This window comes from Podarcis raffonei, chromosome 3 (genome assembly GCF_027172205.1).
Source record: "Podarcis raffonei isolate rPodRaf1 chromosome 3, rPodRaf1.pri, whole genome shotgun sequence".
In the NCBI taxonomy this organism is placed as follows: domain Eukaryota; kingdom Metazoa; phylum Chordata; class Lepidosauria; order Squamata; family Lacertidae; genus Podarcis; species Podarcis raffonei.
In genome coordinates, this window is record NC_070604.1 from 5,511,015 (window position 1) to 5,531,481 (window position 20,467).

Consider the following 20,467-nt stretch of genomic DNA (forward strand, 5'->3'; position numbering starts at 1 on the left):
GCCTCTGTAGAGTCTGAAGTTGGTGGCCTTACGGGAGATATGGGCAGTTTCCAGTTCTGTGACCTCACGAATCCTTTACTGAGATGACATGCACAAGATGGGTAGAGCCACCCTTTTATGAAAAGTCCATTTTTTTGTAAGGTTCTTGCTCAACAGCCTTAATAGAAGTATTGAAGGGGGAGGTGTTAACAGCCTGTTAAGCAAAGGTCTTTTCTTATTCTTCAAGACGCCTGTGCCTCTTGAGACTCCATCATTGACACCTGAGCTCAGCATCCCATACAGTCCAACAAAAGCACAAAATCAAATGCCAAGTTCACTAACAATACAATCTCTTTTAATTGCAAAAATACCTCCTCTACCAGCTATTAATATAGCAAATTCTAATTTAGTCCATGTCTTCAAAATTCCTTGAGATTCCTCATTTCTTGCTGGCAGGTCTCTTTTTTAAAGAACAGAGACCTCAGAATTATCCTGCAAGCAGTTTATTATAAACTTCCTAGGGATTACTGCCCTTGCAGTGTTTCCCTGGGAGACTTCATGATCTGGACATTGGAGCAACTTTTTCAAATAAGACTTCTGCAGCTGATGGATTTGGAACTTCTCCACTGTCTGTCCTTCTGAATAAAGAAATGTGTGCGTTATCCCATCCTGACCAAATCACTAACACATGGCTATTGGTGGTATCCTTGGTGCTAAAGTAAACTTTCTGGCTACAGCAGCACTGGAGGCGCTTAATTTCACGCCGGAAAGTTTCGCTGAAAGTATAGTAAATGAAAAGGGTTGTAGGCTGTTGAGGATTTAGCAAAAAGACATGGCAACATTCACTGGATTCACTGGAGTGAAATATTGACCAGAAGCTGACTGCGGCATATGGTGTCCATGCGCTGAAGAATCCCACACTGATCAGTACAGCCATCTGTAAAAACAACCACTTATAATTAGTTACTGGCTGGCTTTTTATATTTTCTCCTTCTCTATCTGTTATTTCAAATCGGTGAGAGAGAAATGAAGGATTAGTGCTTCAACATTTAAGAGATATTTAAACAATTGGCTCTTGCTTTTATTTTAGGCTGTCCATTCATTTTATCCTAAGACCCAAAAGCAGTATCCTCTGCAGTACAGCAGCCCTCTAGCGGTAAAAAATAGCACAAGATCAGGATAAGAAATTAAGAACAGCATCCTTTGTGTTTATCAGATGCTTTACATCATAATGGAATGTCACCTATTTCAAATTATAGTCCTATAGAAGAAAATATGCCAAGACCAAAGCATCTCATACAATAGCAATATATATATACCACATGCTTCCTCTATGAGCCCATGTATTGCAAGATCTGAGAGTCTTACAGTATACAGGTTCATCATTAAGTTAGTCCCCAGTATGTATGTGGCTGCGAAAACCCAACCAGATGCGTGGGGTATAAATATTTTGAATATTAATATTATTTCGCATTAATACAATAAGCTTTCATACCAATGAATCTAACAACTGAAAAACAGAGGAGTTGCTCAATGTCTGCAACTCAAATGGAACACAAACCATACATGAAGGCAAACACATACAAACAGCCCAGTCCATAGCATCCATAAGTGCTTTGGCATTTCCCCAATATTTTGACAATAATTTTCAATCTGTAGGGACAGAATGTCTGAGTCAAAGCAGCACTGTGTTCCTATTGCTCTTTAAAATACAGAAATACTCTGCACGCGACAACACAGACCCACCAATGTCAATTTCTTTTCTAGCTTTGCTGCATTTGAAGTCCTGTTGAAGTTCTGCATCTCATGAGAGGTTTTATGAACCTTCCAGGCTATACCCAAGTAACAGATGGTGATGGTAATTGCTGGCAGAATGGTACAGAGCCTACAGATGACTTACTGGGTTACACATTAGGGAGAGCTTTCCTAAATAAAACATCTTCAAGAGGACACGTAAACATTATGATGCTGGGCACCTGTCTAATTCCAGCTGGGAATGGATTCCAGAGGGCTGGAGCTACACTACTAAAAGCCAATTTCTAGTACAACCTAAGCACACCTCTGTGCAGCACTCTCAGCAGCGCCCCATCTGAGAATATAAAGGAGCAAAATATGTGTTGTGGCTGCTCCTGGCTTCCCTCCTCCCTTAGATATTTATTCAGGTTTTATTTTAAAAATTGTTGTCTTTTTCTCCTGGTTTTCCTGCAATGAACTCAGAGTGATGATCTAGCTTCATAATCCCCATCCCTTTGCCTCTCAGTGAAGGAAATCAGGCTGAGAGACTGACTTCCCATAGTGAGGCTCACAGCTTTTTAAATCTGGACCTTTCCACCATTGAAAACATCTCTCTAGTCACACACATGGACCGACACATTCCTTATGCGCTGCCAGAGCAGGGCCACAGGGAGTTAGTGCAGAGCCCTGGAGAGATGCTCTGGACCACAGCATTTCCCCCAATACCTGGCACGTGCTGCTTCCACTGCTGGGCTATCAAATTGCCTTGGCCTGGGGCGGCGCATGCTGAGAGGGCGGCAAGACAACGCTGAGCTACATCTTCATCTCCGCAGGCTTTCACCTTCAAGGAAAGACACAAAAGCAAAACATTACAACAGCCAAGAACTGTTAACGATTGATAAAGCTGCCCCAATGCCGCCCAGTCTCTTACTCCTCTTCCTCCAGGTCTTCCAGGATGAGCTCTTCTGAAAGGAAAAGAAGAGAAGGCTGCCAGTTAGAGAGGCTTCTTACACACACACACACAGAGAGAGAGACTTTCTGAACACATCCATAGAAATAGACATTACCTTCAGGATTGCTTTCTTTCTGTTTCGCCTGAGGCGGCCAGGAAGTCCGTGGAGCCTACAGGGAAACAAAGAGCCACATGGGATATGATGATCTAAAGCTCAAAATAGGCCTCATCCAGAGACCTTTCCTGAGAAATCTCAGGGACTGGAATCAACTACTATATGCTGAAAGGTTTTACCTTTGTGGTCCTTTTGAAAAGGGGTCCATAGGGGAAGGCGGAGGGGCAGGCGGGGCGCGGGGGGGAGGACTCGGGGAGAGGGCACACTTTATTTTTTTTCGCCATCCTTGAAATCGCTCTTCGCAGTCTTGAAAGCCTAAAAAGGAAAGAGAAAAATGTGAGAAATGGGGCTCACAGTTCGTCCTCTCCTGATCCACGTCCCGAAACTGGTTTTTGCATTCACGCCTCTAAGCTCCCTATCACCACAGAATTCAGTTGCGCATCAAGGCCCCGCGGGGCGCACCCCCAAGAAGAAAGAGAACACACTGAGACAGAATTTGACTCTGAAGGTTAATGGGCAAAATTTAGGCCACAGCTTGATTGAGTACAGCAATGTGAGTGGTATTGGCTTAGGCCAGTGGTGTCCAAACTTTTTCCAAAGAGGTCCAGATTTGATGAAATGAAGGGCCGACCAAAGGGCCAACCAAAGTCGTTGAGCTTTTTTCAGGGTTTAAGTTGTTGAGGTTTTTTTAAAGGATTTTACCCCAGGAAATAAACTGACACAGGGGCCAGATTTAACCAGATTAGGCCCCAGAAACGGACTTTGGGCATTCCTGGATTAGGTATTGGCAATAACTCCTGGAAAGATAAACCACCAACAGAGGGCGCTCCATCAATGGTTGTTTTTTTAAATTTTATTTATCATTTTTTTCAATACAAACAGCAATCACAAAAGACACATACAGCAAAAGACATAGTAACACAGTTTGACAATTCAGATTTGGATACACTGATATACCTATGACTACACCTTTTTAACAATATTTCCCCGCCTCTCTCTCCTCCCCCTACTTCCCACCATTATACGCCTTATTGCTTAAATATTCCTTCCAGATTTCTTCATATTTATCCATTCTTAATTTGCATTGACATGCAATTTGTATGTAGCTAGTCTGTCCATATTATCAATCCATGTGCTCAATGGAATCTTTTTGCGGCTCTTCCAATGCATCAAAACAAGTTTTTTTGCTTCTTATATAGCACGGTACATCCATTATTTTTTTTGACCCCTTGTATTCTCCCACGTTTCCAGAATATAATTTAGAATTAAATTTAATTCCGCTAAATAACAATTTCTTTTTATGACTCTTCCTATAAATATCCTCACCTCACACCAAAATGATCTTATCATCAGGCATTTAATCATCATATGTACTAAGTTTGCATTTTTACTCCCACATCTCCAGCAGTTGTCTGCACTTGTTATTTTCTTCTGGTATAGTTTTGCGGGAGTCCAGTGGACTCCGAATATTATTTTCTGTTGAATAAGTCTTAGTCTTAGATCCATAGAGGCTATTTCTGTTGATTTTATACTTGACTCCCATATGTCATTTGTTATCTGGAGCCCCAACTCTTCACTCCATTTTTGTCTATCATATTCAAAATCATATTTCTTCCTGTTGTGTAGGGTTTTATATAGTGCAAGTGTAGAGTTTTTTGTTTTTGCTGCAGAGATTAAATCTTGTAGCAGCATGGGTGTTTCCGAGGCTGCTATAGCGTCAGGGCCAAACTGCCTTTCCAACATATGTTTCAATTGGATGTATTGCCATTGTGTTTCACTGGTTAATCCATACTTTACTTGCAAAGTCTTATATTCCACAAATTTATAATTTTCATCAATTAATTAATTGATTCAATGTCAAAATACATTTTTTCATCCAATTTTGCCAAATTATTACTTGATTTCCAATTTTTAATTTTGGGTTGGCCCATATTGTTAATTTCTCATGTTGATAGGGCAAAAGGTAAAAGGTAAAGGTACCCCTGCCCGTACGGGCCAGTCTTGACAGACTCTGGGGTTGTGCGCTCATTTCACTCTAGAGGCCGGGAGCCAGCGCTGTCCGCAGACACTTCCGGGTCACGTGGCCAGCGTGACGAAGCTGCTCCGGCGAACCGGCACCAGATCAGCACACGGAAACGCCGTTTACCTTCCCGCTATAAAGCGGTACCTATTTATCTACTTGCACTTAAGAGTGCTTTCGAACTGCTAGGTGGGCAGGAGCAGGGACCAAGCAAAGGGAGCTCACCCCGCCACGGGGATTCGAACCGCCGACCATGCGATCGGCAAGTCCTAGGCGCTGAGGTTTTACCCACAGCGCCACCCGCGTCCCGTGTTGATAGGGGGTCATCCTTATTATTTTTATTTATATTCATCCAAATTTTTATAGGTAATTTAAGTCTCCAGGATAATAGGTAATATCTAAAGGGAATTGCCGATGATACGAATGAAGCCAAACTGAGATATCTATTAAATGATGATGACCCCCTAAGATCACTCATGGTTGCCAGATTCTTGATCAGCGTCCTATCCCTAAAGAAGAGAAACGGACTCCTGTGCGGCTCGGATAATCCCTCTAAACTATGATCTATGTTTTAGGATGTAATTAGGTGATATCACCATTGATGTCTTCTACTAATTTATGAGTAGAGGGCGATGTTTATGTTACAAATTTATTGTAATGTATGATGTTGGTCTTCTGTTTTTGTTTTGCTTTGGTTCTTGTCTGTTTTTTGTAAGTTTTGGCGGTTTTAAATTTGGAGGTTTAAGTACATTATGTTGGTATGGGAAACTGTCGTGTGATGGGCCAATGGCCGTAATAAAGTTCAATACAGGATAATAGGATATTTCATAAAATTGGAGCCGAGTTGAGTCCACCCTAACAAGAGGTTCCAATAAACTATATTCGAGAGTAGCCCAATTGGGATTCCTGCTAGATCGCCAATCATTAGTCTTACTCAGCAGGTAGGCCTGGTGATATAGTTCCAGATTTGGGAGACCAAAGCCACCTTCCTTAGCTGGAAGTTGCATTTTATGTAGTGATATTTTTGGTGGCTTTGTACCCCATCTAAATAGTTGATTTATTTTTTGGAAGTAAAATTTGGGGATATGTATTGGTAATCCTCTAAGAATGTATAAAAGCTTTGGAACAACATTCATTTTGAGGACATTAACCTTTCCCCAAAGGTTTAGAGGTTTAGAGGTCCCCACCTCTCAATATCAAAAGAAATCTCATTTATAATTTGATTCAAATTTAATTTTACAATTTGGTCTATATCTGATGAAATCATTATACCCAAGTATTTAATAAAGTCTTTGCATATCCAAAATTGATGGTTTCTATACAATGTAGCCCTTGGCCCAATTGGTAAAATCTCTGATTTTGTCCAATTTATAGAATATCCCGATATTCTGCCAAAGGTTTTTATTTTCTCCATTATTTTTGGAATTGTATCTTCTGGTTTTGTAATAAATAAAAGGATATCATCTGTAAATAATACAATTTTGTACTTATCTTTGCTGTGTTTTACACCCTTGATATGCTCATCCTGAATTATTGCTCTTGTTAATGGTTCCAGGCAGAGATTAAATAATAATGAAGAAAGAGGACATCCTTGCTTCGTTCCTCAATTTAAACTAATCAAATTCGAAATTCTTCCATTTGTAACAATTCGAGACGTTGGGGTTTTATAACTCATTTTAATCCAATTACAGTATTCTATAGGGAAACCAAATTTACGTAACACAAAACCTATGAATTCTTTATATATTCTGTCAAAAGCCTTTTCTGCATCTAATGGCAATATCATAAACTCCTCTTCATCTTTGTTTAAGTTTATCAAATCTATTGTTAATCTGATGTTATCTGTAGCTTGTCTTGTTTTTATAAAACCTGTTTGATTATTAGGTATCAAGTCTTGAATAACTTTTTGTAATTTTGCCGCCAATATTACATTCAAAATCTTTGCATCCACATTCATTAATGGTATTGGTCTATAATTTGCACATTTAGTAGGGTCTTTGTTAGGTTTTGGTATAATCATTATTAAAGCTTCATTGAATGTTGTAGCAGATATACCTTTATGAGCTATTTCCTTATAGACTTCTAGAAGTCTGGGGACTAGTAGATTTTTGAATATTTTATACCATTCCATAGGAAAACCGTCTGGTCCAGGTGATTCCCCATTCTCCATTGGTTATATACCATTCTCAATATCTGATATATTTAGGGGTGCTGAGAGCATATCTTTTTATCTTCTTCAATAGTTGGTATTTTGATATCTTGAAAGAAGTTCTCCATCTCATCCTCTGATATATTTTCTGGCCCTTCGTATAATTTTTTGTAGAATTAAAAAAATTCTTTATTGATATCTATTGATGAGGTCGCTGCGATGTTATTTTCATTTCTTATTAAGATTATAATTTGGTTCGCTTTCTTTTGTTTTAGACGATTAGCTAGAATATTTGTCGGTCTTTCACCCTGTTCCCAATAGATTTGTCTTAGACTTAGTAGGCTGAACTCATTTTTTTGAGCTAGTATATTATTCAGTTCTAATGTTAGTTGTATTCTTTCATATGTAGCATTAGATGGGCTATTTGACATATCGCCCCATAGTGTTTTTAAATAAATTTTTAGATTGTTTTAATCTTTGCAGCTTGGCTTTGTTGGCAGAGAAGGATATTATCTTCCCTCTGATGTAAGCTTTATATCCTTCCTAATCCACCAGTCTTGCCGTTTAAGATTTGTAGTTATTTTAAAAATATATTTGTGTTTCTTGGGTTATATATTGAAGGAAGTTTTTTTTCCATTTAAGAATGATATATTAAAAGGATCCACTAAATTCCACTGTATCATATAGTTATTAATTGTCTCTCTAACCTTTGTCCTTTTTTTCCTGGCTACTGATGTGGTATCCATCTGTGGATCTAAAATTTCATTAAAGTCTCCACCCATTATCAACTGCTGATACGATAGGAAGCTTAATCTCTTAAAGCAATTGTGAATAAACTTATGGTCATCAGTGTTTGGGGCATAGACATTTACTGTTGCTATTTCTGTCCCTTCTGTTTTAATTACAATTATTAAGCATCGACCATCTTCCTCTTTTATTATATCTTGTATTTCATAAGGCCAGCCTTTCCTAAACAAAATTGTAACTTCCCTCCACGACCTTCCTCCAGTCCATAAATCATTAAATCGGTTTTAATCACCTTTATTTTATGCTTCTCCTTGTATTCTTGCTGTGGAGCTTCTCAGCATGTCTGGAGCCCCATCAATGGTGACCAACTGAAACTCACCCCGGGGTTCCCGCTGGGTCCTGGCATGGCCCTAGCCTCCCAAGCAGACTTTGGACAAGATCCGGACCTGCAGATTCCTTTAGCGGAATACCCTTGTACCTGGAGGGGCAGGTGATGGCCGCACCTCCCCTCCCCCACATTTCACTAAGCCAATGCCTAACCGCCAAACCTTACAAAGTTGTGACAATTGCTAAGAGGTAGGCGAAAACCAAGAGGCCAGTACCAATTTGCCAAATGGAAAAAATTCCTACTCAGCCCCTGTTCCAAAACAGGCGACCAACGAAGTCCAGAGCAAGGCCAAAGCACAAACCTAAATCGAGGGCGGGTGTTTGGCAGCATAAACCCAGGTAAACCCCCCGCCCCAATGCCGCGCCGCTGCCTTTTAAAGCCCCCCCCCTTGATCACACCACCACTCCCAAGGAAGGGGGGCTGCACCTATGGCCTGTGCGCAACGCGGACCCTCAATGAAGAGGATCCGATATGCTGAAAGAAATCCTACTTACATGCTCTCTCTACTCTCACAAGCACAGAATGATCCAAGCATAGGAGATCCCCAGGCCTTCTAGAGCTCTGGTGACCAGTGAGCCAGCAGAGGGAGGTGTCACAATGAACCTTGTGATGCGGCACCCCTGGGCCCTGAGAAAACCAGCAGCCACAAGTCCTGCTCCTCTTAAGGGACGCAACTAAGTTTTCGCATATGGTTTTCTTCCATGTTCCACTTTTATAAATATGCAGAATGTGCCTATTCCTTTCGGTTCCAGCTGAAGCTGTTCCTGCACCTTCGGAGCACTAGCTATCTCCTACACCTGTCCCATACCCTCCAACATTTCTCCCATGCAAATAGGAATATCTTATTCCATGATGATGATGATGATGATGATGATGATTCTGACTGGGTTGTCCCAGCCACGCTGGGCAGTTTCCAACATATACAAAAACATAATAAAACATTAAATGTTAAACACACCACTTCAATATCATGTCCCAATGCTCTAAGGTAGAGCTTTTCAGACCGGCAAGAGCCAATGGAACTGCATAGGTGCAGGGCCCAGCCAATAGGGAATCAAACGTATGAATATTCCCTGTGTTAGATGGTAAGGGCTGCAAATATGTGCACCAGGAAGGGGCATGGTGTTCATCAGCCACGACACCCACATTCCTGCAGTTCACCTGAACTGGGCAGGGAGGAGTGAGGTTAGGGCTGTGCAGACACACAGGTGGAGCCAATCCAGCTCTCCCGCCCGTGTCCACTCACAGCCCCAATCTCACCGCTGCCCCATCTAGGAAAGCTGCGGCAGCACCTGTATTGAGGGTGCAGCTCTGCCCCATGGCACCAACCACGACTGATCAGGGCAGACATTTATTTCAACGCTAGCATGGTAATTTGGGCTTGTTCTGAGACTTCTGGAATTCAATGAAAGGAGAAAAATAAAAGTAGGCATTTCCTATTTGTTTTCTACTACACAGCTATGGTGTTGCTAAAACGACCCCAGGCTCCTGTCTTCAAAGCTGATAGACCTTTTAATTTTCTCCTTAGGCAAGCCAGAACAGGTAAGTATGAATCAAATTTATCCGTAGAAGCTATTATGATGATAGCAAAATATTATTGCTTTCTTTAAAACATTATATAGATTGGAAGTCCATAAAAGTTCATAAAAAGAAAGAAAGAAAATGAATATTGGGGATTGCTTTCTTGAAAGCATCACCACACCCAAGATGGGAGTAGCATGGAAGTAGCCAGGGAGGCGGGGGGGGGGGAGCTGCCCCCTCTAAATCAAATAAATCAATAAAAATACTTAACTAACTGACCAATTGCATCACAGATAACTCGACTCTGCCCTTAGCCTCCAAAATAAAGCCTGCCCCACAATAAATGCTGTTTGCACCTATGGCTCCTGGTATCAGTTTTCCAAATCCGGGATGGTGCTTTCAAGGACGCAATTTCAGCCACATTTATTCTGATCCTTTTGAAGAACTGTTCCCTTTCCCCCATCCTCTTAACAAATAAATTGCCACGGTGGCAGGTTTGATCCCCAGATGGGCCAGCCATATATTCCTGCCTTGCAGGGGTTGGACTAGATGATCCGCTGGGTCCCTTCCAGCTGTACAATTCTGTGATTCTTATGTTCTCAAGCTCCCCTGGTGCCAGCCAGGTGTGGCCACTCAGTTTCCTCAAGTACCTGAGGAATGGCAGCCTGTCATAAGAGTATGACAGCTGATGGGCGGCAACAAGCCTCTCCTATCTGCTGGGATTGCCAGGCGGCATACTCTGTGCCTGCTCAAAGATGCCTGTTGCTTACAGCTACAGCCATCTCATTCTAGTTTGCGTAAAGGAGTTTCTAGCCCAAGTATCTGCCAGGGAAATAAAAGGTCTGGAAAGGTTAACCTCGCTCAGAGCGGCCAAGGCTTAATAAATAAAGCTCATCTCGCTTTATTGGCGTCATGTGGCCAGCATGACTAAGCCACTTCTGGCCAACCAGAGCAGCGCACAGAAACACCGTTTACCTTCCCGCCAGAGCGGTACCTATTTATCTACTTGCACTTTGACATGCTTTCAAGCTGCTAGGTTGGCAGGAGCAGGGACTGAGCAACGGGAGCTCACCCCGTCGCGGGGATTCGAACCACCAACCATCTGATTAGCAAGTCCTAGGCTCTGTGGTTTAACCCACAACGCCACCCGCGTCCCTTACAGCTACAGCCATCTCATTCTAGTTTGCGTAAAGGGGTTTCTAGCCCAAGTATCTGCCAGGGAAATAAAAGGTCTGGAAAGGTTAACCTCGCTCAGAGCGGCCAAGGCTGCATCACTTGGGAAGATAGTACTCTTTAGTATTTCGTATCCATCTCTTAATAAACAACACAACAGGGTGTCCTTACAACCAACTTCAGATGATAGAGGGGAGCTAAGTTTCAACCATTTATTTTATACACCTTTGATTTTCACAAATTTAAGCAGGCGTGTTAGGTCTAAGAGCACAATTCTTAATAGCCTTTCCTAACTCAAAAAGCTGAGATGGTTTTTCCACGGCAGAAGTTTGGTGGGTCAAAAGTGTCAGAGCCTCCCTTACTCCGATTCTGCATCTTCCTATAGGAATCCTGAAAATGAATCGTGCCTCTGAGGGCACCACGCATTCAGCAGTGCTTGGGAGAACAAAGAGGGAAGGGCAGGTCTCCTCCTTCCACCACTGAGATATATAAGAAAAAGAGCTCTGTACAAGTGCACAATTCCGGTTCTGATCAGAAACTTCCACATGCAGGTTAAGAAGTGGGAGGAGACATGAGGGGAAATGTCCCTAAATCAGGGCAGGTTGACAGACGCTTTCTGCACTGCTCTCCCTTGCACTTTTGACTATGATGACATACCCAGGGACGTTCAGTGCAGGATCCTGCTTCCGCTCTGGTTGCTTGAATAGAAATGGGGAGACTTCTCTTTTTAAAAAAATGATTTTGTATGTTTCCCTCTCTGCTGCCCAAGGGTTTTTTTTCAGGCTAGAAGGAGAAAGATTATCCCCACCCCAGGCTAGGTGGGGATAATTTTATTTTTTTTAGGACAGTAAGGGAGGTGTGTGAAAAGGGAAGCGCGTGCATGGGCTGCATGAAGACTGTATTTTGAAAGCACGCGGGCAGCAGCCCAGTCTTGGCCGCAAAGAATTCTGGGCATGGTAGTTTCCCCCTGGCAGAACTCCCATTCCCAGCAACGGACTGGGGCTGCTGGGCTCTCTCCGCCCCTTGGTCCCCGCTCCTCTCTCGGCCCCGGGAGGCGGGCAGGGCCGCAGCAGGGGCGGCACGGAGGCGAGAGACCGGGGACAGGACCCCTCCAGAAGGGTCTGTTCTGCTGCCAACGGCCCCCCAACGGCTGCATCCTTCCCTTTGCCTCTCGCCCTCCCTCCTCCAGCGCTGCCCTGGGGAGGGGGGGGCAGGGGGGTCTTCACTCCTCTAGGCAAGGGGGGGGAGAGGCACCATGCTTGCCCCCCCCCGGTCCTGCGCTGTGGGGATGGAGGGGCTGCTTTCCTGGCAGAGAGCCTCCGGTCCAGCCCCTGGGGTTGGGGGGGGGGGGCAAGCTCCCGTCTCCATCCCTGGAGGGCCATCGGTGCTTTGACTTGTTCTTCCAGGGGCGCCTCCCTTGGCTATCAGCATCCCCACCCCCAGAGACCATGGACGAGACACTCCAGAAGAGGCACCCCCAAACTCAGGCTTCCAGATATTTTGGGACTACAATTCCCATCATCCCTACCTAACAAGACCAGTGGTCAGGGATGATGGGAATGGCAGTCAAAAACATCTGGAGGGCTGAGTTTGGGGGTGCCTGCTCAAGAAGGTGGCTCGGGGTCCCCTTGGGCTCCCCCCCTCTTCCGCGGCCAGGGGGGTGGGGTCTGCTCTGCTGCTAACTGTCCCCCTCCCCAATGGCTGGATCCTTCCCTTTACATCTCGCCCTCCCTCCTCCAGCTCTACTTGGGCAGGGGGGGTCTTCACTCCTCCAGGCAAGGGCGGAGAGCCACAATGCTTGCACCCCCTGGTCCTGCGCTGTTGTGGGGGGGCAATCTGGCTCTGTGGATGGAGTGTCTGCTTTCTGTGCAGAGAGCCTCAGGTTCAGCACCTGGGAGTTAGAGTGGGCCAAGCTCCTGTCTAAATCCCTGGAAAGCTATCGCTTCTGGGAAGTGTAGTGGTTTGACTCGGGATAAGGCAGCGTAGTAGGTAAGGGGCAGAACCAAGCTATCTGTGGTGCTCTTAGTCAATTAGCAAAGTATTTTTATTTATTTACTTGATTTAGGGAGGCACCTACCCCCCTGCTTATTTCTTATTTCTTCACTGTGCCTTATAAGATTAGTTACTATGGGATAGTCATGCATATCTGTAGATTCATATAATCCATATTTATCATTTATCATGGCCACTTTATAACCATAAGGTTAAAATAGAAGGGAAAACTTATTTCCCGAGGGTGAAATCATAACTGCACTTACCCGGGAGTAAGAGCCACTGCATTCAGCAGGACTTGCTTCTGAGTATATAGAATTGCGCTGGATGCTACTGCAATATTAGTGGTAGCAATTATTCTGAGATTAGTCTCATCGTTTTACCTGGCATTCTTACATGTAATTACTTCTCCGTCCATTTACTTGAGAGTAAGCCCCATGGAATTCACAAGGACTTAGTTCTGAGTAGACATCATTAAGTTTATACTGTTAGTCACTTTTTTGCATTCAATAGTCCATAGCAGGTGAGACAATTAAATCAAAAGCCACTCCTCTGTGGATATGAATCCACAATCCTGTACCCACTTATTTGGGAGTAACCCTCATTGAAATCAACAGGGCTTACTTCTGAGTAGACATGCATAGGATTGTGCTGTAAATCAGCCACACTTTCATAAATCAATGGGACTTAGCTAGCTGTGACTAACTGATTTCAACAGGTGTGGATAGCTTTCAGCACACACCAATACGTGGTTCCATGTGCATTCACAGAATCATAGATTTGTAGAGTTAGAAGGGACCTAAGGGCCATCTAGTCCAACCCCTGAGGCACATTCTTTCCTTAAAGAATTCTGGGCACTGCAGTTCCTGAAGTGTTGCTGGGACTGGCAACTCTGTGAGGAGTAAACTACCGTGCCCAGAATTCTTTGGGGGAAAGAATCTACTTGAAAGGTGTAGGATGTGCATGTAAAGCCCATTGAAGTGAAGAGCATGGCATGAAAGAGGGTTAACTCAGAAGTAAGTCCCCTTGTGTGACTTACTTTTGTTTTTATATGCTCTGCCTACCAGGACAGTCCAAGCTGTAAGGTGAAGCTCACGACAGCCTGCGCTGCTCACCGAAAAGCTGTTTCTCAGAAGGCTGCCTTACCCTGAGTGCTGTGTCCCAGAGCAGGCTGCAGTTGGGCCAATGTGCTCCCTTGCGCCCCAGAGAAAGAGACACGCTCACTGGGGAAATGGCGAGGTTCGTTCCGTGGTGGAGCTCTGCCCAGCGTTGGTACAGAGCAAGGGCAAACTCCGTGTTCAGGTTCTGTGGCTCGTGGAGTCAGTATCAAAGCTGTCCTGCCCCTGCTCTCCCTCCAGGTCTTCAAGGATTATGTCATCTAAATGGAAAAGAAGAGAAGGTTGGAATCATAACTCTTTTAGGGACTTTCTTCCCTGAAGATCTCTTTGGAAATGGACATTACCTTCATGTTTTCCTTGGTGTTTCTTCCTCCAGTCTCCGCCTGCTCTTCCTCAAGGTCTTTGATGATCAGATCATCTGAAAGGAAAAGAAGAGAAGGCTGGCAGTTAGAGAGACTTTCTTATATACACTGAACATATCCTTGGAAATAGACATTACCTTCAGGTGGACTTTCCTTCTCTTTTGCCTGAGGCAGCCAGGAAGTACGTGGAGCCTACAGCGAAACAAAGAGCCACATGGGATATGATGATCTACAGCTCAAAATAGGCCTCAGACAGAGACCTTTCCTAAGAAATCTCAGGGACTGGAATCAACTTCTATAGGCTGAAAGGTTTTACCTTCGAAGTCCTTTCGAAAAGGGGCCTGCGGAGGGGGGGCGGGGGGAGGACTCGGGGAGAGGGCACACTTTATTTTTTTCCGCCATCCGTGAAATCGCTCTTCTCAGTCTTCCAAGCCTGAAAAGGAAAGAGAAATGCTGCTTACAGTTAGTACTCTCTCATGCCTGTAAACCCAAGAGGAATTCACTACCCTCACAGAATGCAGATGCTGAGAGAAATCCTACTTGCATGTCTATCTTCTTCCTGGAACAAACGCGAAATGAACCAACAAGAGGAGTTCACCAAGCCTTTTTGCACTCTGGTGACCAGTGAGCCAGCAGAGGGAGGTGTCACAATGGCTTCTGTAAATCTGGGGCTGCCCCTTGAAAATAGGGACACTTGGCAGGTGTCCTGAGGTGGCCAGATGGAAGACCACCAGGGAACCCATGATATGGTGCTTAGAATTATACAGGCAAAAGTATTACTTAAATAAATACATCTCTAGACACACTGTCCTTTTGGTCTTTTCTCATGCAAGAATATTTCCCTAAGTCAGATAGAGGCCTCCTGCTCATGAAAGTGCACCTTCGGGCCTGAGCCTCCTAAATAGCTCTACTTGGGAGTAAATTTTCCTGCCCCAGTGGAAATTGGTTCCTAGTGAGCATGCTTGGGATTGTGGTATGAGGAACAGGACACTGCAGTCAAGAAAGGAGAGAGCTAGCTTGACTCAAGTTTGCCCCGTGTTGGGGGCTCAAAGAACAATCCCATGCTTGGGTGGTACATCTAGAAAGATTTTTAAAATGTGTGTGGCACGGTGAGGTAGAAGAAGGGTTGTGTCATTCACACATCATTAAAAATGCCACACACATGATCCAGTAGGCACCGCTGGAAGTTGCGCAGCAATGGCCGCCACATCTTGCTGGGCTACACAACTCGCAGCAGTCCCCACCATCATGGCCAACAGTCAGGGGTGATGGGAGTTGTCCTCCACTAACATCTGGAGGGCACCCCATTGGTTACCCCCCAAGTATAAGGGTGTTCAAACCTTAATGTGTTAATTGTTTAAAAATCATAGCCTCCAACATTTATCTGATGACAATAGGGACGTCCCATTCCATAATGATAATTTTACTCTCTATACCCCACACATCCTACTGGGTTGCCTCAGCCACTCTGGACAGCTTCCACCATATATATAAAGGTTTTAGTATGAGAGGAACAAAGTATAATACAGTGATACGTGTGCATGAGTGTACGTATGTGTTTTCTTTAAAGAGAGAGTGGTGGGATGGAGAAAGGGACGGGGGAGAGAAAAAGAGAGAAGGAAGAGGAGAGATGGGAAGAAGAAAAAAGGGGTGGGGAGGGAGAGGGAACTGTAGCAGTGGTATGGGGGAAAGTTTTGTTTTAAAAGAGGGGGTCGTGGGGGGAGAAAGGGCTCCCCGCTCAAAAACAGACTGAGAAACAGGCTAAAAAGGGGGTCCGATTTTAAAAAACAAAAAGGATAGAAAATGAGGATGAAAATTAAAAAGTGAGGCGAGAGGAAAAAAGAAGGGAAAAGTAAATTAGAAGGAGTTGCGTGTCTGGGGTGGAGTGGCCTGTGCTGGTTCAGGGCTCTCTTCTGGGCACTGCCATTTTAATTTTTGTAAGTAAGGTTTGAGGTAGAAATAAAGATAAGATTTATTGTATAATTTTTTATTATTGTTATTATTTATTTAAAAAGGGAGTTAAGGAAAATATATATTGAGGAGAAGGAAATAAAATAAAAATAAAACAAAAGATATTGGAAAGGAAAGAGGACAACAACAACAAACGTGCCCCTCCCCCTTTTTGGGGGGTGGAAAGTGTGTTTTAAGTAATATACGGATGTATTTTAAAAATGGTAGTAATAGTAATTTAGTAAAAGAGCTGAAGACTTAGGGAAGGGGGGGAAGGGTTGATTTTTTTAAGGGGGTTAAAATATATGAAAGGGGGGAAGTTTATGTACTAAATAATAGAACATGGAGATGATAATAATAGTAATATAAAAATAGTTTTAAAATAATAATATTTTTTGGAAAAAATATAGTTTAAAAAGGAGGGGGAGGAAAAATAAATAAATAAACTCTATAGAGAAAAGCGAGGTCTTTTTCCAGCGGGCCTCCCTCTGGGCCTGGGCTTGAAGGAGGTGAGGACAGGTGACCCCACCTAGGCCCGAAGTCACCCCCCCTCAATAATCACCCCAGGCCTCAAAACTGTCCGAAATTCCTTTTGTCTTCTAAAAATCCACAGCTAAAGTTTTCCTCTGTTTTCTCACAAGATGCATAGGCAAACCGTTACTTTTATCAGTACAAGAGAGCTTCAAAAAGGCTAATGAATGGACTCTGTCAGAGCAGGCCTGAGAACTGACTTTTATCTCATTCAGTTGCAACATCTTGGACATGCTGAACTGTTCTCATTCCCCTTTCCTGGGAAGGGTTCCAAGAGTCCACAATAGTCCCAAGAGAGCTTTCTGTACATGCTCAGGAACCTCAACATGGGGCAGGACTCCTGAGGGAGGAGAAAGGGGAGGGAACTAGAAGGGGAATATATACTCTGTGCACATGACTGTGAACTCGTGCATGTTTTTGTGAGTTATCACACTTGCTCCTTCTACCAGTTCATGGATGGTAGAAATAAAGCTTTTTCTCCGAAACTATTCCTTGAGTGTCTGTTGACTCCCACTTCCCTTTCCCGGGCGCAATATTTTTCCCACCCGAGGGCAAAGCCTCATAAGGCTACAGGCTCAGCCACGTGTTTCCTCGCGGCCTCCTCCTGCCTCTCCTCCTTTCCCTTGGCATTGGCAGCGCAATGGCGGTGGCAGCAGGGCCAGGGCTTCTCTCCCCCTCCGCACTCGCTCCTGGGTCCCACCGGCCCCAGATGGCCGGGCGCCTGTCTCCTCCTTCTCCCCTTCTCCTATCCCTCTGGAAGAGCGAGGTGGGTTGTCCCAGGCCTTGGAGCTCCTCTCGGCCGTTGGCCGGGTGCCCTTGGCTCCGGCCTGGTGGGGTCGCTGGGGGGGGTCTGGCAGCTCCCCGGTTGATACATTGGGTGCCCCCAGCCCCCACGCAGTGGCGGCGGTCCCGGCAGCTTGGAAGCCGGTCAGGCAGCACGAGCAACGCAGGCCACCCTCAGGAGCTCTGCGACGCCCTGGTGTGCGCCATGTTGCTTCACCCACCATATATATAAAGGAAACAAAAAATGAAACATTAAAAAAAACCATCCCTGTACAGGATTGCCTTCAGATGGCTCGGGGGTCAGATAACTCCATACCCTCTTACATTTCTTCAGTGAAACTAGGGACACCATAGGGAATGCTGGGACTTTGAAGGATCAAATCAGAAACCAGGACGGCTTCTCTCAATCAGGGACATCCCTGGAAAATAGGGACACTTGGAGGGTTTGAACAATGTGTATTGTTTCAACTCTGTGTGAACCACCCAGAGAGGCTTTCACCCCTATCGTGTTTATCAATTAATAATAGCTGCAGAAAGGATTCAATGACTTAAGAGAGGGGGGCCTCCCTTTTGGTGAAATGTCCTTTGGGCCTACTCCAACATAAGCCTTGCTTTCTTCTTAAGCCGTAAGTGGTAGCAGAAACTGCACAGAACAGCTGGTGACTGTTGGGCGCAAGAGATCTGGCACCCCAGGTTGCCATCACCACCCATTTCTGCAGGTGAGGGTAAATGAAAGGCAAAATACTACAAAGAGCGCCCATAGCTCCAATGTTTTTGGAGCTGGTCCTTCGTTGCCCAGATTTCTCTTCACTATTCCCTACCTTGGACCCCTGACCGTTGGGTCCAGTCGCGGACGACACTGTGGTTGTGGCGCTGATCTCGCTTTATTGGCTGAGGGAGCCGGCGTACAGCTTCTGGGTCATGTGGCCAGCATGACTAAGCCGCTTCTGGCGAACCAGAGCAGCGCACAGAAACGCCGTTTACATTCCTGCCAGAGCGGTACCTATTGATCTACTTGCACTTTGACATGCTTTCAAACTGTTAGGTTGGCAGGAGAAGGGAACAAGCAACAGGAGCTCACCCCGTCGCGGGGATTTGAACCGCCCACTTTCTGATCGGCAAGCCCTAGGCTCTGTGGTTTAATCCACAGCGCCACCCACATCCCCCTACCTTGGTAAGTACTGCTAAATGCCTCGTTATTTGCAAGGACTGTGGCAAAATAGGTCAGGAGGTCTTTTCCGCCTTTTTAAAGCTCAGTGAGGTCTGCCTCACACAAGCAAAAGGACAGAGGCAGGAAAATGCCCAGGTGGCAGCCTTCTTTGAGTCACACTTGTTCATGATTGCAATGGATTGCAATTTGGCGACACCAAAAAGAAAACCCACCAGGGCATAATAAATGCAAGTTGCATGCCCCCCCCCCAACCAGGCATGGTTCCAGGTAGAAGCAATAGCCAGGGGCTACATGCTGATGGCCATTCCAAGATACAGCCAGATTAATCGTCAGGAGCTCAGGTGACCTGAGATGGGAGGAGCTTTACAGTTACTGCCAGGACAGCTGAATTCCCCAGAACTGTCAGGATGCCTGAAAGGAGGAGGAGGAAAGCAGTGTGGTTTTCAGGCATTCATAATCAGTCAACAAACCAGTGCGGTTCATCACCCTGCAAGATGCAAACATCATGACCCACAGCCAGTGAATACTCTATAACTCAAGGTTTAGAAGCCATAGCAGTCTTCTTTTTTAACGAGAAGTAGGTATTTTATTCACAGGCCTTTCTCCACAATAGGTAATGTGTTACCCAAAGTAACATGAAACAGCTTGTGAATTTATATCAGTGGATTTGTGACTGAAGGACAGGTAAGGGTCAGAACAAAAGTGGATTCTGTTTCAGCCACAAATCAGTCACTTTCTAGCATCTAGTCTTGATACCTGTGGTATGCTCTCTTCAACACTGTAGAGTTATTTTCTTGACATTGTAAAAGGTGAATTAAAAGGTGCATCCAAAAGAAAATGTTGGTGGGGTCGCCTGACATTCCCAAGAATAGCAATCCCTAGAGTAGTAAGAAGTGGGGAGGGCGAGAAGGCTGTCCAGTCCTGATACCCTTGTTGGTGCAAACTCTGTGCTCAATAGCAGATTCTCAGAGAAGACAAAATGGGTGGAAGTGATCGTGAATATAGTTCCGGACACTCCCAAGCTTATGATTCCGTGGGTCTCAACGTTCAAGCTCTCTCCCTCCACCACCCCCAAACCTTGATAGCCGTGGCTCAAGGTTTCATGGCCTCAGTAAAAACTATTAAGTAGCATCTGCACTCACCTGGTCAAATGTTTGATTTAGGCTGTAAACCAACACACCATTGCCTGAAAGTAAGTCACAATGAAGTCATCTAGCCTTACATTTCAGTAGACGTCTATAGGCTTGCACTGCCAGTTTGTTGTCAGCTCCGGACACAAAGTTGTCCTGAGCACCTTGAAAGAAGGATTAAAAGAAAGGGTGGTGTCCAGAGAAGTAGTTCCACTAGCACTAGAACTTCTGTTTGTGTACAGAACAACCCTTTCTGCTTCTCTCCTTGTGCCTGCTCCACAGATCTGCTCCGGAGGGTGAACAACAGAAAATAAGACAGAACCCTTTCTCTACCATTTACATGTGAAGAGAACATCTTGTTAAGGGCCACCCCAATCTCTACCAAGTGGTGGGAGGTTCCAGGAGTCTCTGCCCTTATCCAGGGTTCATGTTTCCATTGGAAAAATGAGGCGCAGTGGAGTCTTTAAGATAATATGCTTTTGCTTACACATATATTCACCTTAACCTTGATGAAGGGAGTGCAGAGGGTGAATGTATTTTTTGCCAACCTTTCAGGGCAAAGTCTTCCCATTACAGCTTTCAAAAACTAGCTTATGACCACAATATCTAGTGATGGCTTCGATAGCTTAGGGGACCAACTGCAACCGCTGCA

At 44.7% G+C, this 20,467-nt stretch overlaps 1 long non-coding RNA gene across 1 annotated transcript; it reads right to left on the reverse strand.

Annotated features, from left to right (window-relative positions):
• Positions 1-14,477: 14,477 nt before the first annotated feature.
• LOC128409921 (uncharacterized) lies at positions 14,478-19,693 on the reverse strand. The gene is made up of 2 exons (XR_008329339.1): positions 17,277-19,693; positions 14,478-14,683 (listed from the first exon to the last, which is right to left on the reverse strand). It is a non-coding gene; the product is annotated as an uncharacterized LOC128409921 (long non-coding RNA).
• Positions 19,694-20,467: the final 774 nt, after the last annotated feature.